We start from the raw sequence: 22,866 nt of genomic DNA on the forward strand, positions 1-22,866 counted from the left end.
GCCTCTCTCTCGGCGTCCGGGGGCAGCTGCTCTTATACTCTCGGAGTTGAGGGCAAGAAGGAACGTCTCGGGGTGAGACCACGTGACTCTGGGCCCGGACGCGTATTTCCAACTGCTCGTAGGTACAACGGGGCGTGGAACTTGCGGAGACGACGGACGTTTGCGCGCATGCGCGAGTGAGAGCGGGTGCGAGAGAGGAAATGTGGGGAGTTTTGATTCTTGAAAATACGACTCTGCCTAGGTACTACGGAGCAGTCCCTTGGGGCGCGGTGTATGCGCTTGTCCCTAGGCGCGCCATGCCGGCAGAAGTCGCGGGGCGCGGTTGTGCTGAACTTAGCATCGCAAGTTGGCGGCTCGACGCAATCATATTTAATCGATCATGTTTTTACTAATGAAAACAACGTGTCATTATTTCGCATTATTGGCGGCGCCTCCAGGACACCAAAGCGGCAACGGGGATATCAAAGCTAGAAGCCGGACTGGTCCGTGGGTTGGGGCTCGCAGAGGCCGAAGCGTGCTTGGGGGTGTTCGCATAAAACATAAGCCGATCTTATACTCCCCAGGCACGCTTCGGCCTCTGCGGCCCCAACCCACGGGCCGCCCGGCTTCTAGCTTTGATCCCCCCGCTACCGCTTGGGTGCCCCGGAGATCCTGCGCCGCCTGCTTTAATATAACCTTAGGTGCTCTCCTGAGGCCTCCGTTTGCCGGTTACATGTGCCCTCCTGGAGCAGTGCTTGTAAAAAATCCGATCTATCGTCGCGACGAGAAATTCGACCTGCGACTTATAAAACACCAGTCAGAACATTGTCCCTTCAGACACAGCGATCACCAAGCGGCGTCCGCGCCCACTGCCTCACCGCGCGGACAGCCAGCGGCGGAGCGTATAAACCAACTCGACCGAACTCCGCAATGCCGGCATGTCAGGGGACAAACGAATGCAACGCAATGTAAGAAACCTCCTCCGTAGTGCCTAGGCTGAGTCATATATTCAAGGAGCAAAAGCCCCCAGATTTTCTCTCTCGCGCCCGCTCTTACTCGCGCCTGCGCAGAATCGTCGAGCTCCGTCAAAAGTGGCACGCCCCGTTGTACCTACGAGCAATTCTAAATACGCGGCCCGGACAGGCTGAGAGACATGTTGAGACGAGTGTAGTGACGCATCGCCGAGCCGGCGCCGATCAGACCTCGTCGCTTCACACTGGGGAGCTCCTCTCCCCGGCTGCTGCGCTTTGACAAGCGTGGCACACACACACACGCACACACGAAGACACGTGGCACTGAAACACGCCTGGACGCGCTTGGCGGGGAGGCGTATCGGCGGCGCTGAACGGGCCAAAATGTCCGCCGCATTGAACGAATCCCCGGCGTCCGGTGCATCCGCGCCGGCTATACCGCGCGTCGTAGGCGAAACGTAACAGACCGCCCCGCCGGGGGAAGGAGATCCCGATGGTCAGGGAACTGCATCCGCTGTCCGGAGGGATGTCGCTTGATGATGCTCATAACCGAAGTCGGTCGTCCTTCGGCGTTTCTTGAGCGCAGCGCACAGAGAAGGCCTCGTTCTCTCGTTCAGGTTCACACAGGACACTGCAAAGTGACTTCGGGAGAGTTGACATTTTTGTTCTCGTTCCCGGCAAGCGTTAGAACTACGCCGAAAGTCAACCGCTCAGTCAGCAAGCACAGCACAACCCTCACTAAGCCCTGCCAGGCTCTTTCCCCTTTTATACTACTGCCTAGTTCCTTACAATAGTCTAGCAGCACTCAGAACGCGTCCACAAATCAGAAAATTGCACTAGAAAGCACATCATCACTTTGAAACACTACACAAAAGCAATATGTTAAAAATCCTGCCTCAGGAAGAAAAACATCAGTAACAAACAATTTTGAGGCTGATTCCCACGTTAGGGGCTTCGACTTAAGCCACCGGCGTTACCGTTGAGACTCCCCTTTTTGTAACGCACCTCAAAGGAATGTTGTTGCAAAGCGAGGCTCCAGCGCAGGAGGCGGCCTTTTATGGAAGAGATGGTCTGCAACCATTGGAGAGGGCAGTGATCCGTCTCGAAGCATGCGAAGCGGAGATCGCAGCGAGCGACCGTACACTAGCTCAGCTGGCGAAAACCCCGTAGCCGCATGCGGCGCGGTCCTCAATGCAAACATCACCCCAGGCAGACACAGCTCCCAGTCAGTTTGTTGTTCAAACCACAATGCTCTCAACACGCGCTTCATGACGGAGTGGAGCTTCTCAACGGAATTCGACTGTGGGTGGTACACTAAGCTGTGTAACAGCTTTACCCCACACCTTTCGAGAAAAGTTGTCGTCAAAGCGCTAGTAAACACTGTGCCCTGATCTGATTGGATTTCCGCAGGAAAACCAATTCGCGCAAATATGGACAGTAGTGCATTGACTATCTCAACTGAGCTGAGTTCCTTAAGCGGCACTGCTTCAGGGAACTTTGTCGCTGGGCAGATCATAGTCAAAATGTGTCTGTACCCCGTGGCTGTTACCGGCAGAGGTCCCACTGTATCAATAACGAGCCGTCTAAAAGGCTCCGTAATGATAGGTACCAACTTCAACGGCGCCCTCGATTTGTCCCCTGGTTTGCCCACCCGCTGACAGGTGTCACATGTCTTCACAAAGTGGTCGGCGTCCCGAAAACACCCTGGCCAATAGTACTCTTGCAAGAGACGGTCCTTAGTTTTCTTAACTCCTAGGTGTCCGGACCACGAACCCCCATGCGACAAGCGCAACAGATCCTGACGATAGCATTGAGGCACGATCAGCTGATCGAACTCCACTCCCCTGCGGTCTAGATACTTCCGGTACAGGACGCCACCTCTTTCCACAAAGCGAGCATTTTTCTTGGCGATACCTTCCTTGACAATGCAGCGGATGTTTTCTAGGCTGCCATCCTTCTTTTGCTCGGCTATCAAAGCCGACCGGCTGACTTTTAGCAACCTATTAAGTCCATCTGACGTAGGCGCGATGAGCAAATCTGCAGATAGCTCTTCCAACTTTCCCGCATCGGGAATTTCCTCTCCAGTATCTGGTGCCTTTAACGCTACAGGCTCAATTTTATTCAGTTCGGACGTGCTCTGAATATCAGCTTGCTGCGCCTCTGACCCTTTCTCATTGTTCGACAACGTCGGCCCCGCAACTACCGCCTTTGCAGCGAGCTCCCGAACCTTCGATCTGGTTAAGGCCTGAACGCTAGCCTCACCAAAGAAAAGCCCCTTCTCGCGCAGGAGGTGATCGGACCTGTTCGAAAATAGGTACGGGTACTGGGGGGGCAGCATAGATGACACTGCGGCCTCCGTCTCAAGTGCTCCGAAAGGTCCTTCAATAAGCACTTTTGCTACGGGCAGACACACGCTATGAGCTTCCACGGCTTGCTTGATCCATGCGCACTCGCCCGTGAACATATCGGGTTCTACGTAAGAGGGGTGAACTACATCCATCGTAGCTGCGGAATCGCGAAGCACTCGGCATTCTTTCCCGTTCACGAGGAGGTCTCGCATGTAAGGCTCGAGAAGCTTCATGTTCTGGTCAGTGCTGCACAATGACAAAAGCACGACTTTTGTTTTTGTTTCTGGACACTGCGCCGAAAAGTGACCCGGCTTCTGACACGTATAACACACGCGCACTTGCCTCGTCTCGAACCGCTTTCTGCGTTCGGCTTCGGCTGCCGCCGTCTCCTTACGTTCGGTCGGACTGCTTTCACTCGCATCCGCACTACGTGTGTCCCCCTTTGCTCTCATGGGCGTGAACTTCGGCCTCTCAAACTTTTAGCCAAATTCACCCTTTTGACCATCCTTAGCTCCACGAGCCCGACGCGTCACAAACTCCTCGGCTAGCTCAGCGGCTCTAGCCACCGTACTAACGTCTGGCCTATCCAAGACCCAGTACCACACGTTCTCAGGTAACCGACTATAAAACTGTTCCAGCCCGAAACACTGCAGAACTTTCTCGTGGTCACCAAACGCTTTCTCTTCTTTGAGCCACTCCTGCATGTTTGACATTAGCCTGTAGGCAAACTCTGTATATGACTCACTTCTGCCTTTCTCATTTTCCCGAAACTTCCGACGGAACGCCTCCGCTGACAGTCTGTACTTTTTTAGCAGACTCGATTTCACTTTGTCGAAATCCTCTGCCTCCTCTCTATTCAAGCGAGCGACTACGTCGGCCGCCTCGCCGGGTAACAAAGTGAGCAAGCGCTGTGGCCACGTTTCCCGAGAGAACCCCTGCTTCTCGCACGTTCGCTCAAAGTTAACCAGGAACAAACCAATGTCCTCTCCAAGCTTAAACGGCCGCATCAGGTCAGTCATTTTGAACAATACTCGTTCTCCTGCACCGTGTGCCTGACTTCCATTACGAGCGCGTTCCATCTCTACCTCGAGACGCTTCATTTCCAAAGCGTGGTCGCGCTCTTCTTTTTCTTTCTCTTTTTGTTCTTTTCATTCGCGCTCCTGTTTCTCTTTTTGCTCTTTAAGTTCGCGCTCCTGTCTTTTTGCCGTCTCCCTCTCCTCAATGGTCTCAAGGCATTCCGACAGCTCGTCATCCTCAGCTTCTAACTCCAGAATAGCCCTTAGCAGTTCTGGTTTTCTGAGTTTGTCTGAGACATCCAGACCCAACTCTCTTGCAAGCTCCAGCAATTTCGGTTTGCGCAACGACTTCAAATCCATGGCTGCTCTGAACGCTTCTTTCTCTACTGCCTACTATTGTCTTGCCGCAAACTAACCCGGCAGCAACGACAACCACAAATACCAGCTCTGTTTCTGACACTAACAAAAGCCTGGCAAAACTCAGTAGAAGAACGTCCCGCACTCACCAAACCTCGCAGCCAAGAATTCAGCGCAGTCGTTCCGCTGCAGGCAACCAGTCATCACACAGGGCTCGTTGTACTGCTCCCGGATGGTCGCTGTGCTGCTCAGCATACAGTCAACCGCATATCTTCGCTGCTGGCCTCCGTTGTCGCGATCTCACCGCTACCAGCCGTTGTTGGAACCTCAGTGCTGACGCCCGTTATTGCAAATGGGTCGCAAGCCCCAAGGGTAGCGTTGGCCTGGCGGCCTGGGGCACCACTGGAAGCATCCGAAGGTCCCGGCAAAGCATGAGTCGACTGGTAACAGAACAACTTGTTTATTCTAACATCGCAAAAGAGCGGGCGGTCAGGTCGACCGAAGTGGAGAGACGGGAGAGCACGTAACTCAACGGGAGAAATCGGAGCCTCTCTCTCGGCGTCCTGGGGCAGCTGCTCTTATACTCTCGGAGTTGAGGGCAAGAAGGAACGTCTCGGGATGAGACCACGTGACTCTGGGCCCGGACAGGCTGAGAGACATGTTGAGACGAGTGTAGTGACGCATCGCCGAGCCGGCGCCGATCAGACCTCCTCGCTTCACACTGGGGAGCTCCTCTCCCCGGCTGCTGCGCTTTCACAAGCGTGGCACACACACACACACGCACACACGAAGACACGTGGCACTGAAACACGCCTGGACGCGCTTGGCGGGGAGGCGTATCGGCGGCGCTGAACGGGCCAAAATGTCCGCCACTTTGAACGAAGCCCCGGCGTCCGTTGCATCCGCGCCGGCTATACCGCGCGTCGTAGGCGAAACGTAACTACGTGCTGCCACGGCTGCAAGGAGCCAACAATTTTTCCACCCTCGATGCCGCGTCAGCGTTCTCGCAAATAACCCTCGACGAAGAAAGTTCGCGCGTTTCCACCATGAGCACGCCGTTCGGAAGGTAGATTTCTGCGCATGCCATTCGGCGTCACATCAGCACCAGAGGTTTTTCAACGCGCCATGCACGAGGTCGTTGAAAGCTTGGCTGGCGTAGCTATCGTAATGGACGATATATTGGACTGGGGAAAGACAAGGCAGGAGCCCGACACGAACCTCACCGCCTTGCTTGAACGCTGTAAGGAGCGTAATCTAAAGCTCAATAAAAAGAAGTGCCAATTCTTGCAGGCCAGTGTACGTTACATGGGCCACGTCCTCCCTGCTGAAGGACTGTCACTGGAACCAGACAGAGTTCACGACATCATGCAAGTTCCACCGCCGAAGAACCGTAAGTAGCTTCAAGTGTTCCTTGGAATGATAAACTTTGTGTCACGATTCATCCCAAACCTGTCAGTCGCATCTGCACCTATTCGGGAGCTACTTAAGAAGGACGTCGCTTGGACGCGGACAGAAGTGCAGGAAAACAGTTTCCAAAAGTTACGCGCTCGTCTTGCCACAGCACCAGTCCTAGTATACTTTGACCAGTCCAAGCCAGTGAAACTGTCCGTGGACGCGCGGCAGTACGTTGTCGGAGCAGTCATTTTGCAAGATGACCACGCCATTGCATATTCGTCCCGCTCCTTAAATGCCACACAACAGCCGTATGCACAAATTGAAAAGGAAACCCTAGCCATAGTTCATGGCTGCATGAAATTCAAGGACTACATACTCGGTCAACCACTAGTCACGGTAGAATCAGACCACCGACCACTGGAATCGATCTTCAAGAAGCCTCTTTGCGATTGCCCTTTTCGCCTTCAACGCACGCGCCTCACGCTTCAAAGATTCCCTATCAGCGTGATATACTAACCAGGAAAGGAACTGTCTTTCACCGACGCACTTTCACGCTTTCCGTGCAAAACAGAGCTGGTGGATGAAACAGAACACTTTCGAGTCATTGTTGTTTCTTCGTTACCTGTTTCAGATCAACAGCTGCTCAGTATCAGAACGGAGACTGATAAGGACACCCTCATGACCGACCTCTGCCGTTACGCGAGTACAGAGTGGCCCAAAAGCAAGCAGCAGCTCTCTGATGCCTTAAAGCCATACTGGAGATACCGTGATGAGCTACACGTCGAGGATGGACTGCTTCTCAGAAGCAACAAGCTTGTAATTCCTCCATCAAAACGCAAGGAAGTTCTCGGCCTGGTCCACGCTGCACATTGCGGCGAAGACAAAATGAAGGCGAGAGCAAGACAGGTAACGTACTGGCCAAGCATGAACGCCAACATTTCTGATGTAGCGAAGTCAGGCGCTGTTTGCGACAAGTACAAAAAAAGAAATGCAAGGCTGCCCATGCTGAGCCACGAACTACTGAGTTTGCCATGGCTGGTTGTTGGGGTCGATCTTGTTCACCACGAAGGCAATGATTACTTCATAGCGCTCGATTCTTACTCGTTTCTCTTCGAGGTTCGCAAGCTTAATCAGACTACCGCTGCTGCTGTAATCAATGCAAGTGCAGAAACCTTCACGACACATGGCATTCCCGCCAAACTGTGCACTGACAACGGCCCTCCTTTCAACAGTGCAACATTCCAAGCATTCACAGCTCAATTTAATATCACCCACACCACTTCTAGCCCGTACCACCCGCGCGCCAACGGCTTGGCAGAGCGTGCCGTTCAGGAAGCTAAACATCTGCTAAACAAATGCCTATTTTCCATCCTTGAATTTTACAGTGCGTTGTTGGAGTGGCGGAATACTCCGTGGGACAATCAGTTGCAGTCGCCAGCTCAAAGGCTCATGGGACGTCACACCAAAAGCCAACTCCCGGTTCTCAACTGTCACACGGAGCCCAAGAGGATACCCACGAAAGCAGTTCGTCAGCGACTACAATAAATACGACATAAACAGCGTTCCTACTACAACAGAACGACACGGCCTTTACCAGACCTTCGTAGCGGAAACACATTGTCCGTATACGACACCCACACCAGAACGTGGGCCCCGGCCGTGGTAATTGGTCCTGCAGGCCCACCGCGATCCTACTTAGTGGCTACAGACAGTGGACAGCAGTTACGCCGTACGAGAGAGCATCTCAGGGCCACAGATGCTGCTCAGCCTGCTGAATCAGAAGCAGAAACCCGAAGACAGGTGGCGCCAGTACCCCAGCAGACGCAATTCAAGCCCCACTTCGAAGACGTAAACGGGCACGCCAAAAGCCGCAACGTTATTCACTTTCAGAACGTAAATAACAAAGCAATCCTTGTTTGCAAATGAAAATGTTCATCGATGTTCCTTCTTTTTCTTATCTTTTTTTCCAAAGAAGGGAAGATGTACTGGATCGCAATATTGTGCCTGGAAGTCAACCAGTGCGCATGTGCAACACGCCCCCTACTTATCGCAGCGCTCCTTATATACCCGGCTGCGTTTCGGAATAAAGTGCTTTTTGTTACCTGCTACTCGTCTGGCTTATGCAAAGGAGAAGAGAAATGCGGCCGCGATGTAACACAGAGAGCAATGGGAATACAATAGGTATGAGGTGCTCCGGGGTATGTGGAAAGTTGTAGTTCTTCCAGGACTTACATCTGGAAATGCGGTTCTTTGCTTGAGATCAGAGGAACAATCGCAACGTGATGGCAACTAAAGGTCAATAGAGCGCCTCGTATTGGGTGCTAGCGGGAAAACCTTAAATAAGCTGTACTGCAAGGTGATATGGTCGAGACAAGGCTTGAAATTAGGGAAGCTCAGAGTAAAATTGATATTGGAGAATGACTGACAGATACGATAGGACGTACATCTGTTAGGAGAGTGTTAATATATTTGTACAAGGAAGTATCGTTTACTCACAGTGGACGTAAGAACTGGCAATATGGCCACAGGGCACGTCAAAAAAAAAAAAAAAGGTAGAGAGGCTGAGATAATCTCATGCGGGGCGGCAATGGAAAACAAAACGGCTATGAGTAACTACTGAAAAAGTAAAACAAAACTAAATTAGGAAAGAAATAATTTATGATAATGCCAACGGACGCTCTTTACTTTTCGAAGCGGGATCAGGCTGCGGTAGGATACCTCAGGACGCGTGATTAGAAAGCGTGAAAGACCCAGGAAGAGGAAGTATGTTCTTTCTGCAGTGAAGCTAGGGAAACGATGGAATATGTTTTATTAGAATGTGAACATATATACTCGGCTGTTAGCTCAGGCAACCCTGTCCTGTTTGTAGCACTTGCGTTCAAGGATAGCAGAGGGAAAGTAAACGTGTCCGCAACAGTGATTATTATAAGGCTGTTCCAGATTTGTTGGCAGAAACATAGGCAGACCACAAGAAACGCAGGCCTACAATAACAAATTTCCCACTAATGATTCAGATAGCTTGATGCTGGGAACCTTTTGTCTGTCAAAAAAAATCAAGTAAGCAAATAAGGAAAGAAGCTCAGTGGCGCAACCCACCGCCCCGTTTCAAAGGGGAAGCTCGCGGCATACATCCATCCACCCATCTCATATGCTTGCATTGGTGCGAAGGCTTTTGCTTACTATTGTACACTCAAGATGTCTGGTAATGTGTGCAGTGTCTTCCGCGGGCATTTTTTGAAAAAGTGCATGGAAGTTATAGTAACTGATTATTAATAAAAAGACTGCAACAAAAACATGGTTTTGCAGACATTTCTGCTCTGCCTATTAAATGGTCGCGCAAGTGTACCATGCTTTCGTTACATCTTTGTTTTTTTCTAAGTGTGCATAGGTTCTGTAAATGGGCCTTGGCAACTAAATAGAAAATCAAACAATCAGATAATACGAAATGCCGCGTAACAGTGCTCCCATTAGACTGATACACAACAATCACACGAGGGCCACGATGGTAACAAAAACAAATGAAAGCGCCTTGTCATCTACTGTCGAACGGTGGTTGCGTACTGCATCTGGGAACAATGCTTTACGAGTAGCGCAAAATAAAGCTCGGAATCTTGCACTTACATTTGCGTCATTACCGGTAACTTCAGTTGGTGGAATGTCTGGATGGATTATGACAAGAAGGTCAATGTACCCTCCATCCGTCGCATCGATTCTTAGTCTATTCGCGTTGCAGAAGACGTCAAATAAGGCTTTTTCGGGAAGTAGACGCTCATACATGACAATGTCGGCCTCTGTAAGGAACCAGGAAAGCGAAAGTGATCTACATTTTGCTCGCGGATTTACCTAGCAGTTTTCGCCATAAACCCCTAAGCTTCACTCACTGCATGGTAATCACGCGGGTGCAGTTTTATTTGCAACAACTATTGGGGACCAAGGAGCTTTGAATTCTAGGTGTATCTAGAAAAAAAATGCACAAGGAGAAATTATTCAATAAGAGACAAACAGAACCCGACAATGCGACAATGTATAGCTCTACAAAAGTGCAGTGGTTGTAAATGTATAAATTTTGCGAAAGCGCCTGCAATAAAAAAAAAACGTTAAGGCTACCGTCACACGTAGGAACGGCGGCGCAGCGATTTCGGCCCCGTGACCTCAACTACATGATGAACTGCTATGCACCGTGAATGGGCTCGTTTACTATTTGCATCAACAAGTGACAACTGAAACGCGCAATAGCAAACAAACAGAAATAGGTAACAGCTTCACGATGAATGGCGCCTAAAAAAAACAATGTGTACAAGTTCTGTATGGTGATCATGGAGTGGTGAAATGACTTGGGCTGACACACATTCCGAGCGGTCTCTGCCTGAACAACATGAAGCACTTGTCACGCCCCATACCACGGAGACGAAGAGCATGGTGTTTATGAGCACCGCAGCAACATAGGGTTAATAAGGGTGAACGAACGTTGGGTGAACATTATCGACGTGTTGTGCGCACACATTCACACGCAACGCGCACCCGTTTATAGAAGAATTAATCACGTTTAAAATAATACCAATATCACAGAGAGATATGACTGGCATAGCTAAGTGAACACTATTAGGCGAGATCGCCATTCTTTCTATTTATTGCGATAGCAAATATTTGGACCCTCCAGTCAGCATTGTTGCCGTCGCTGTCGCCGTGATGTCCCGTATAAAGTCCTAGGCCGATAACATATTCGCCGCACGTCATATGGTCAATGTGCGAGTGCAAGCACGCGATGGAAGCCGACGGTCACGGCTCAATCTGGCGCGCGCAAAGAAAGAAAGCGGAGAGAAAGGGCTCCGTCTTCCATCGTGCGGAAGAAGGTGGGGTTTTGGGAGTTAGAGAGGGGGGACAGGGGGACGGCGTTGCGTTCCTGCTTCATGTGCGCCTTTCGCGACCGGACTCACGGGGAACTGACGATCGCGGCTCAATCTCGCACGCCATATATGGCGGAAAGCAAGTACAGGCAGCACGGAAGGGAAAGGGAGTGGCTTTGACTCCACCAACAGGTGCGTACTGTGCACGGCCGCGCGGCGAGGCGCACGCCACATCTTGAAAGGGGCCTGGAGACCGCTCATACCTTTGTGCACTTTTTCTCTTCTCGCCACTTTTCAGTGACGCAATAGACGAAGAACATTTCGCTCGCTGCTACTGCTGCTGCTCTTGCTCGCACGAGCATTTTGACCGCGAGTTTCCGCGATCATTGATTGTGATGTCTTCATGTTTGCGTGTGGTCGCTGGCATAATGCCTGTTATTTCAGTTAGCAAGCAAATGTTTCTCAGTTTGTACAGCCTACTCCCTTGTATACATCTCTCCTCTATCCGCAAAAGCTCATTTTCCGCCATGAGGAGAATTGGTGATGAATTAAAGCGACCAATTAAAAATGTTGTCGAACCACTTCATTTATATTTTATTTGAGGGCCAGGTTTTTGATGGCAAAACTGTTATTTCCTCCCATAAAACATGCCTTTGAGTCGTTTTTAACTTTTCGCATTCGATGAATTTATATATTTTTGCCGCAATCGCAGCGCGTAACATACTAAATAATCCGCGTCAGTAAGTACCCATTCGCTGCAAGACCAGTGGCCCCAAAAGTGATTTCAAGGAACCGACTACGCTCACTGCCTTACTCGGCAACTACCTGCTCAATACCTAGGCAGCGACTGTCACCTAAACACGCAGCTCACTGTCAGCGGAGGCCAAGGTGAACACCCGCAGCTTGGCACTTTTTGGGCATTTGTCGAGTTCCATTGAGACACTGGCCGACCGAGAGGAGCAAGGCCTGACGAGATGGCCACTACTGTCTCGCGCGCTGCTGATGCCCGAACATCGGGCAACAGTGAAGGGAATGAGGAGAGGGGATCGAGAGATGACAAATATAAGAAGAAAGACTGTGGGTCCAGCTGTTAGCTTTGGAATGTGTGGACCCCTTACCTTCTATGCAAGCGCACTTGCTTCCTTCGCATTACCGAAACCTACGACAACGTCAAGCACCTCATTCTGTGCGATATTCTTGGGCGAGAAGGCTAAGGCAACGACCGTACACAACTTTTTTAGGGAGATTTAGCAAGATAATACTATTTGCGTTGATTGAGAAGGGATGACGAACAAGGAGAATGTTGATATATCCAAAGGACTAAGAAAAGGGTGCCCTTTATTCCCGCTGTTGTTTATGGTGCACATGGTAAGGATCTAAAAGGCGCTAGAAGGAGTGAACACGGGGCTTAATCTCTCGTAGGCACCTCTGGCCTCTTTGAATCCCTTTCGTTCAGGGATAGCATGGAAAGAGTAAACATGTCCGCAGCAGTGATTAGCGAAACGTTGTATCAGGTTTTGTGGTAGAAAAATAGGCAGACCACAAACGGAGGCATACAATAACAAATTTCCCAACAATAGTTCAGGGAACTTCATGTTGGGACTTGTTTCTGTGTAAAAAAATAATTACATGCCGGTTTATATTTTTCCGAGGAGCGCTTTTCACCGTCTAACAAATGCGATCGCTTAGCGCGGGACGCACCTGCATTTATCGGAAGTTTCTGGAATGTTATAGATGGTTCTATCCGCTGTCTGTTGTCGCCGAACCTTGTGTAATCTGACTGCATGTACGCGTGACGCGAATCGTGTAGAACTTTCTGGAAGACATGCGGGCACCAGCGACTGCACTGGAACGTTCGATGGATAGTGTATAAAAGCCGACGCGCTTGACCGGCAGATCAGGGCCGCCATCTTGTACACGTTCCAAAAGCCGACGTTCGATTTCGCCTCGCGTGATTGTCCAGGCCGCGCTTATATCGTGGCCTGGGCGAATCTAGTCCAATCGCGTGAGGCGAAATCGAACGTCGGCTTTTCGAACGTGTACAAAATAGCGGCGCTGCGACAGCCCACGGAGCCACCGATGTTCCTTAGGTAATTCGAGTTTAATGGCACAAAAGCGACTAAGGCTATGCGGCGCCAGTCGCAGGACAGTACCAGATAAAATGTGACGAGAGAATAGCTGCGTTACCTTAAAGTCGGTGTAAATGCCCAGTTTCATCTAAACACTCTAACACGTTAGTGAATGCCACTAGCGGCCCATCGCCTAATAAGAAGGCAGCGTGTAAAGGTATATGCAAGTGATACAAATTGTTAAAATGTTTCTGCCTCTGTGTTTCAGTATGTGGACATGACATAATGATGTGATTTACTGTAAGCGATTCATGGAATTTCTAGCAAGTTGGTGCGTTTTCTTACAGAAATAGAAAATTGTGTGTGTTCAACTCGATGTCGACATAATGTCACCTAATAGAACCGTTCTTGGTGACTGCATGATTTCTACTCCCCAAGCAGGGATTCAGTCATAACGTTATTTGTAACTCATATGTAAAGGTATTTACGCACGAGTTCCATTCTTGATGCCAATTTGATGTTAGGGCCTTACGAATCACTCGGATGCTGTCTTTGTATGGAAGTGTTAGGCCTTCTACCTGCTGCTGCATTCCACGGTATCCCAACATGGCTTGGGACCCAGCAGAATCGTGTGGTGGTGGTGGTGGTGAAGAAAAAGAAGAAGCAGATACAGTTTGGGGTGCATATTCAGCAAAAAACCATTTGCAAGTTCGAAATGCTCAAACCAAAAACCAGAGACACTTTGTCCCTCTTTTTGTTTCCGCCCACCTCCCCCTTACCCCGGAGGGAAACGCGAGAACGGATGCTTAATTCATGTATTTTCCTATTAAATTGTAACGTATTCATGACACATGTACACTTATTTTCCCTGTTTGAAACGTGGAAAGCACGTGTTGCACACACTTTTGTAGAACTCGCATGTTGCACAGGCCGAGAGATAGACCTTTCACAGTGTTCGGTGACTCCCAATCTCACTCCTTCCAAGTTTTTCGTTTTTTTTTTTAGAAAGACGGTGCTAGGGAGCCCGCTTAAACAATCTTAAAATCTTAAATCGCTTAAAATCTTAAGCCTACAGGTACGCTTAAGATTTGACTTCCTAGCAAGAGAAAAATTATATGTGCTTAAAAGAAGCGCCGCCGGTCAATTTTAAAGTCATGCGAGTCATCAAGAAATACCGGATTTTAACTATTCATATAAGGGGAGCGCCTTGTGCGTCGGCGGGTACAGCAGGCACTCATGAGAGGAAGATCATAACTCTGAAGAAATTAAACTGGTAGAAGCAGAACAAAAACAACCGCCATTTAAGGGAAGAACAGTTACGGCAAAGCCTCAAAAAGCTTTTAACAAAACACATCGCAACATTTTTCACTAGAACGAGAACAGGACAAAGAAGGTTGGCATGGACGCCGAAAGCGGGCGTGGCGTCGAAAACGTACGTCCCATCCCTTCGAGGCTCAGATTTTTGTCAACTCTGTCAACGAGCTATTTCTCGGGAGGTAAGTCAGATTAAAAGGCGCGCACCAGCCAAGGAGAAAAAGCAGAACTTTCGTAATTGCGTTGAGCACACGTATCCAATGATGTACAACAACGAATACGATGTCCGCCGAAATGACCGCCTTTATTGACCTTTTGGAAGAGAAGGCAGAGCCTTGAGACGGCTCTGGCCTTCTTTGCCTTGATTCTCGCAATAATTGAGTTTATATCCGTACCACAGAGACGTAGCTGGTACAAAGGTACAAAGAGCAAGCCCAACAGTACATGAAGGAAAGTAATGCAAACTACCTAGGGTAACACCCCGTCATGCCATATCCAAGCTAGCCTGCTTTGCTCAAGAACACACCGTGGGCTGCACACTTCAGGGAAGCCGAAAAACCCAGCGAGAGCCATAAAACCGATGTTCACTTACTTGCCCCACCGTTACAGGATGCCGGAGAAAATAACAGCGTCAGGAACAGGCGCATGAGGATGATGACAACGATGATGGTGATTTCCTTAATTTGGCAAATACCCACCAAGGTGTGGGATGTACCTAGCATGCGCCTGAAACACCCGTATAATGATGACGATGATGATGATGATGATGAACCTCCATCATAGTGTATTTCATCGTCTAAAACGTTCATAAGGATGAGAAAGAGGCAAAAAACGGGATTGAGGTAAACCTGAAGAGATTCTGGTTTCCTACACTGAACCCTCTGCACTATAGCGGCACTAATAATATCTGTTCGACGTCGTCTTCATTGCGCGTTAAGTAATAATCTTTTGTGCGAGTGATTCGTTTCCCCGTCCTACTTTAGAGTAACAAGAAAATTCATTCGAATAGATTTCCCGAGTTCTGCCCTAAGAATTCTGCTGTGTAGACAGCAGAATTCCTAGCTGTAGTTTTAGCACTGCACAAATCGAACCACTCCCATTCATCAGTAGCTATTATAACCGACTTTCTGTAGGTTCATCGCTTACAATATGTAGTGATTCAAACATTTTGCACGTCAATTGGGGTCCTAGCATTCTCTTTATTTTTGGTGCGTGGGCAGAAAGGTTTGCCCACGCACCAGTCTGCAGACTCATTACCAAACGCTTCCCGTGGTGGTTTCTCGTACCTGCTATTCTCCCATCCGCCTATATAATCTGCCGCTGCTAGGTTTATGTTAATTCACAATCCTGAATGAGCTATTCGCTCTATCTAGTGTGGCTTCGCATTCTCGCTACGACCACGTCCTATTCTCTTGGAGCCGTAAATTCTGCCCAACAATTAAATTAAGGATTACATCAGTAAGGCTCGGCTGCCGCATCCCGACACTAAGTTTATGTGCATACAGGGCTGGTTTGGCGGCATCCCCTTTATTTATACAGTGCGGTGAACCAGAAACAATCGATCACTCAAGATAGGAGCCCTGCGGCTGGACGGGTTCTATCTGCGGTGGGGACACATTGTGTCATGCGCTGTGTTTTTGCCGTTTAGTTCTCGTTGAAGTGAGAGGTAGCACGACGAACAATCCGCTCGCTGCTGCTTCCGTGCTTCTTCAATTCCGGCGTTTTGACAGCGAGATTCCACGGTCATAGAGGGAGATAGCTCCACGTTTCCTTGCGCGCGTGTGAAACCATGCTTATTAACCCATTTCGTGAGCGAATGTTTACGAATTGATGCGGCCGATAAAACTAATATTGTCACTTCGTATAGCAGTCTACTAATTAGCTATTTCAATCGGTGCTGCGTCTTTTGGGAGGAACGGCTATATTTTTGGTGAGGCGGCCCTATTAACGGGCTTCCCCCGGTGTTTGGCATGTCTGGGACCAGGGTATCTCGTGCACACTTCCAGCAAAAAAAAAAACGACCGTCCTTTCACTCCTTCACAGCTTCGTGTCGAGTCGCAAGAGGTGTCAAAGTGTAAATCTCAACAAGACAAGATACCAGAATTAGCGGCAGAGTAGGTAAAAGTAATCGTATGGTCGTAGTTAGCACTAATATGCGAAAAAAATAATCACATTGCATGAACCCCGTGTGCAGGGTGCACCACTGTAGATATAGGCATGATGACGTAAAACCGTCGAACAACACCATCCTGAGTAATTAGCTAGATCGCTTGGAATAAGCAAGGCTCGAGCGAGGCAGTGTTGTCTGAATGGCAGTTTCAGTGGCTCCCCGACGAAGCAAGAATTAATAGCAATGTAAGCAAAACTGACGCTGCGCGAGTATTTGCCGACATCATCATCATCAGTCTGCAGGACGAAGGCGATCTGCTGTCCTGCGCCAACCGATTCCAAGTAGCGATCGCGAATTTCCTGTTTTCATCTAGTCTTCTACCATTACCTTTACTTCGACTGCAGTTCCTTTCTCTTGGTACTCTTTCTGTAACCCTAATGGTCGAACGGTTATCTAACCTGCACATTAGATCACCAGCCCAGCTCCATCTTTTCCCTTAATAACTCTGATCTAAAGCGCTCTCTTTCTGTCTCTGAACCTTATGCCTAGCATTCTTCGTTCCATCGCTCCTTGCGCAGTCCTTAACTTGTTCTCAAGCTTTCTTGTCAGTCTCCAAGTCTCTGGACCATATTTCAGCACCGGTAAAAAGGAGTGACTGTGCTTTTACCGCACTCTTGCACTCCCTCTCTTAAGGTCCTCGATCATTTGTTGCAACTCGTCTACTTTGTTGCTGAATAGAACAATGTCATCGGCAAATCGAAGGTTGCTGAGATATTCGCCGTCGATCTACGCCTGAATACTTCTTCCAAGCACGCAGTGAATAGCATCAGAGAGATTGTGACTACTTGTCTGACCCCTTTTTTTATAGGCATCTTCCTACTTTTTTGTGGAGAATTAAGGTAGCTCAATTAAGGTGCTCTCTACCTCTGTAGATATTTTCTTAGTTATTTTTGTAAGAGTTCTGTACTCATTGATTACGTAATGCATCTTTGACTGCTGCTATCTCTATTGAATCAAATACCGTTTAGTAATTTATGAAAGCGAACGAATTTTATATTTGACTTGCAGAGTACCCAGTGCAATATCTCCATTCGAAACAGTAATGAACAATTGTAGACGAGTTGCAAGAAATGATCGAAGACCTTCAAAGAGAGAGTGCAAGAGTGCAAGAATATACAGAGGCTGATTCAACTCTAGCAATCTCTCGATTACCTGATTAATGACATGGACGTGAGCCATTGAAGAGTATCCCTTCCTGAAGCCAGCCTGACTATTTTATATAATACCGGGATTAAGCTAATGGGCCTATATATTTTAATTCTTTAACGTCTCTCTTTTTTGTGTAATGTTTGCGTTATTCCCGTTTTGCTGGAGCCTTGCTGTCGATAGATACTTCGCATAGAGAGCCGCCACTTTTTCTAGCATTTTGTTTCCCGCATCGTTGATTAAATCGACTGTTACTCCATCTTCTCCTGCCGCTCTTCCCCGTTTCACATCTTGCAAAGCCCTTCTGACCTCATCGCTAATTTTTTTTATTGATATTACAATACTGCAGCTCTCAGTCAAGTGCCTAGCAGACGGACATGAACACTTTCTTTTCCCTACATAAATACATGTGCGAGCTACACAAAGGATGAAAAAGCAACGATATTCAACAAAATACAAAGATAAGGTAGAAAAGGTATACAACAGAACACTAAACAAAGCAGAATAAAATGAAGAACAACCGGGGCATATCATAGACAAAGCAAAAACGTAAAATATTTGTGAACAAACTAGTGTATACATTTCTTTTCTAAGTACTGTTAGTTTAACATTCAGAGAATATGGAACAAACATGAGAAGTCTTTAATATTCTCTTGTGATGAGCTCCAGTTGTGAAACGAACTGGAATAAAGAGTTTGCCGCTGTGAATGACGAGTAAAGTTCATTCCATTCTCTGATTACCCGAGGAAAGAATGAGTACCTGAATGCGTCATTAGAAAAGGAATAGTCGGTTAGCGTATGTTCATGTTGATGCTGTGTCATTCTAGATTGCGAATATGAAACGTACTGGGTGATATCAATTTTATACTGACGGTGCAGCATTTGAAACAGAAATTTAAGTCGACCTTGTTTCGCGGTCGTCGATAATGTGTTGAGGCCTGAGGAAGCTAGGGATATAGGAGTTTCTGTATCCTGTTCATTACTGTTTCGAATGCTGGTATTGTAACTCCTCTGGGTACCGTGCAAGTCAGTATAATATTATTTCGCTGCTTTTACTATACCTTCGAGATTGCTGACGATATTACTTTACTTTCCTATCAGTAGTGAATAGCATCGGAGAGATTGTGACTGACCCGTTTCTTTATGAGCATCTTGCTACTTTTTTTTTTGTGGAGAATTAAGGTAGCTTCATTAAGGCGCTCTCTACCTCTGTAGATATTTTCTAAGTTATTTTTGTAAGAGTTCTGTACTCATTGATTACGTAATGCATCTTTGACTGCTGCTATCTCTATTGAATCAAATACCTTTTGGTAATCTAAAAGTAATTTAGTAATTTAGTGTCTTAGTAATCTTATACTGGCTTGAACAGTACTCAGTACAATACCTCCATTGGAAACAGTAATGAAGAACTGTAGACGAGTTGCAACAAATGATGGAGGACCTTAACAGAGCGAGTGCAAGAATATATAGAGGCTGATTCAACTCTACTTTTGGTTTCTCCTATGCTAACTTTCCTTCTCACTGATTTCAGGCTGCATCCATTGTTACGCCTTCATCAGTATTTCTGACTTGATAATTTCGAATATCAATTATTTTCGCTTTGTTGTTGGCAGATGGCAGATCCGGGAATTCTATCTTCTCTCTTGAGTTGGACACTTTCATTCTTTGTCGTTTCCTCTCCCAAGGATATCGTCAGCGGATGTGTGCGCGTTCGGCCATGTTTATTGCGCATTGGTTGTGCGTTTGCTGCATTGTATTATGCCACACTGCATGGCGTATCATATATGATAAACGTGTCCCTATCATGACAGAAACGAAAATAAGGAGAATCCTACTGCCACCACGCGTCTGCCGGTGGAGGTGACTCCCGAATGGCGATGCACGCCTGTCGGCTGTCACTGAATCATCGGAACGCTAACTGGTTACTCGCAGCAAGTATTGCACAAGTATCGTTGACATGCCTTTCTTTTTTTGTGCTATAGCTTCGGCTGGCCATTATAATGTGACTAAAGAAGAAACAACGAAGGCAGACACGCTAAAGCGTATGCGCCAAAGCATTCGGCCGCGCGACCACCAATTGTCGTCTTTTGGACAGTTATAATTGATGCACGACATCGCAACGCCGCATACTAGTGCATTAGTCCAGGAATAATATGTCAAACGGTATGCATGCGCTCTATTGCAGGTTCTTTATTCATCTGGGCGCTCGCTGTGATGTTTTAATTTCCCCATGTGCAGTTGCCCCTAAGATGGACTCGCCACGAGGATGTGTGCAGAATTCCAAACTTTTGCGAATAACCTAATGAAGCGCATCACAGATGAAGTTCTCTAATTTTTGCCGTAATCCGCAGAAACGGTGCAGCTTTTTATATCAGCTGAAAGGACCGTTTGAGCAGAGCTAGAATAATTATTGCGTATATACAACAAAAGTTTGTTTTGGGAGCGATGTCCTGAGAACTCTAAGGAAAGCAAGTATGATAATGTCTCTAATTTGCCATGTCATTTTTCCAACTGGTCATGAGTGAAGTGTGCCTACAAACGTGGTGCGTAGCACGGTCGGGAGCAAAGAATAACGCAACGAATGAGTAGAATTGACGCACTATAAAGGCAACCAGCGCACCGAACACTGCATCACTCCAGCGTTGCTATTACAGAATTCTGAGAGCGAGTTGCGGAGAGAAATATCGCGTACACTCCAGAAAAAGAAGTTGTGCTGCTCACCGTGACCCCCGAGGAGTAGGTCTGAGGAAACTGAGTCTCCCCGTTTACCGTACTCGTAAAACACACCATAGCGGAAATGGGCCCATTGATGCATACGAAAGCGTAGGCTAGAAGAAAAAATAAAGTCGTGCAATCAACAGACGCATAAAAGTACAGGTTTTTTCAGCTCTCCGACGCATGTTTATGAATACCAATACGTACACAGAAACTGCACCATCCGGAAGAGAAATTGAAACCTCTTTGATAACACTTGTCTACTTTAACAAAATATTTAGGGCTCCAGGAAATGAAGAATAACAGGGGACGAATACGTCAGTAGAGGAAACGCAAGCGTAAGTTGTGGATACTACAAGAGATCAATGCGCTATACAGCACCCGTTGAAATTTCGCTTTTAACCGTAGACGTCGCCGGCAGTATTCTTATGCGCTATTGCCTCGGCGTTTATTTGACAACGCAACTACCCCACTTTTTGTTGCTCTTAACGAGTCGTCTAATTCACATCAGAGCGTCACTTCCCCTGGGATCTCATAATCTAGCAAGGTGGCTTATAAGAACCGTCACTACACTTCAGGCAGAGTTTCATGCAGTACATGTGCAATGAGCCTACATGTTCACATCCACTTTCCGATGATTCTATCACTCTTAACACTTGCTCTCGTAACCCTGTTCCGAAAAACCTATGCGCAACTGTCCTGAATAATAACTTTGTTAAAAATTTCTCGTGCACAGTTGATATTGAACTACCCATCTTGAATGACTTTAACTTCTTAACTATGCCTCCAGTGACTGTTGAAGTTCCCAGAGTTATTCGACAAATAGATTGATTGAAGATGGATTCGTCACCCGGCTTTGATAACATCAGTGCTAAATTTCTGAAAAACACCTGCACTTATAGTTCCATTATACTAACCAAAATATTTCAACAATCACTCAACACATCTACTGTTCAATCAGAATGGAAAATAGGAAAAATAATTGCTTTGCACAAATCTGGCAGCCAAACATCGCCTACAAATTATCGCCCGATATCATTAACCAGTACCTGCTGCAAACTGCTAGAACACGTTATTTTTACTAAATTTGCTGATTTTCTTGAATCTAATTCATTTTTTTCTTCATCACAACATGGTTTCCGAAAATCAATCTCATGTGAATCACAATTATTAACATTTACTCACAAACTACACCAAATACTTGACTGTTCTTCTCTTGCCGATTGCATCTTTTTAGATTTTTCGAAAGCCTTTGATAAAGAGTGTCATAAACTTTTACTTTATAAACTAAGCAAAGTAAACCTCGATCATAACGTTCTCAAATGGATGGGTCATTTCTCGCTAACCGTTCTCAGTTCGTAACAGCTAATGGCCATGACTCACCTCAAAGCGACGTTCAGTCCGGTGTGCCCCAAGGTTCGGTCCTGGGACCTCTATTATTCCTTATCTACATTAATGACTTACCTTCAGCAATAACCTCTGACGTACATTTATTTGCAGACGACTGTGTAATCCTCAGAGAAATGACTAACGAATACGACATTTCCATGCTTCAGGCCGATCTCAATAACGTCAGCGAATGGTGCCGATTGTGGCGAATGGAACTCAACATTAACAAATGGAAATTTCTGAGAGTATCCCGATCTAACGATAGTCTGCCAGTGTACTACTTGAATAACGTTGCTGTAGAATCTACTAACTCATATAAGTACTTAGGCCTACATATAACATCTAACTTAACATGGAATCATCACGTCGAATACATAATTAATCAAGCTAACCGCTTGAGGGGATACTTACGCCGTAACTTTTCTCATGCTCCCTCTCCTTTAAAATTACTACTTTATAAAACCCTGTTACGGCCAAAATTAGAATACGCTGCAGCTATATGGGACCCTTACCACGGAAACCTAATACATTCCCTTGAACTCATCCAAAACAACGCCACTCGTTTTATTCTTTCGAATTACTACCGTGGTGCGAGCGTCTCTTCAATGAAATCGATTCTGGGTCTTGAACCGCTAACAACACGTCGAAAAATTTCCCACCTTTCATTTTTTCATAAGCTGTATCACCACCCTACACTTCATCCAAAATTCATGTCGCTACCATATTACTTATCTCACCGAACTGATCATCATCAGAAAGTTAGAATTGGTACATGTAACACGACTCACTTTTTACATTCATTTTTGCCACGTACGTCGAAAGATTGGAATGATCTTCCTACTGACATTGTTTCCATTCATAACAATGATCATTTTCGAAAAGCACTAGCTAACAATGTACAATAGCAAACATTTGTACGAACTGCTCCTGGTGTTTTCCTTTTTCTTGTTTAATGTTACTTTTATATGTCATGTTCTATTACTGCATTTATCATACTTTCAGATAACATTGTATAATTAGCAAATATTAGGTATAAGCTCATGATATATTTTTTTCTTCTTATTTGTTGTATAACCCACTCCCCTCTCTAATACCGAAAGGCCCTGAGGGTAAATAAATAAATAAAATAAATAAATGTGCCTTGACAAAG

This window comes from Dermacentor andersoni, chromosome 9 (genome assembly GCF_023375885.2).
Source record: "Dermacentor andersoni chromosome 9, qqDerAnde1_hic_scaffold, whole genome shotgun sequence".
NCBI classification, from domain to species: domain Eukaryota; kingdom Metazoa; phylum Arthropoda; class Arachnida; order Ixodida; family Ixodidae; genus Dermacentor; species Dermacentor andersoni.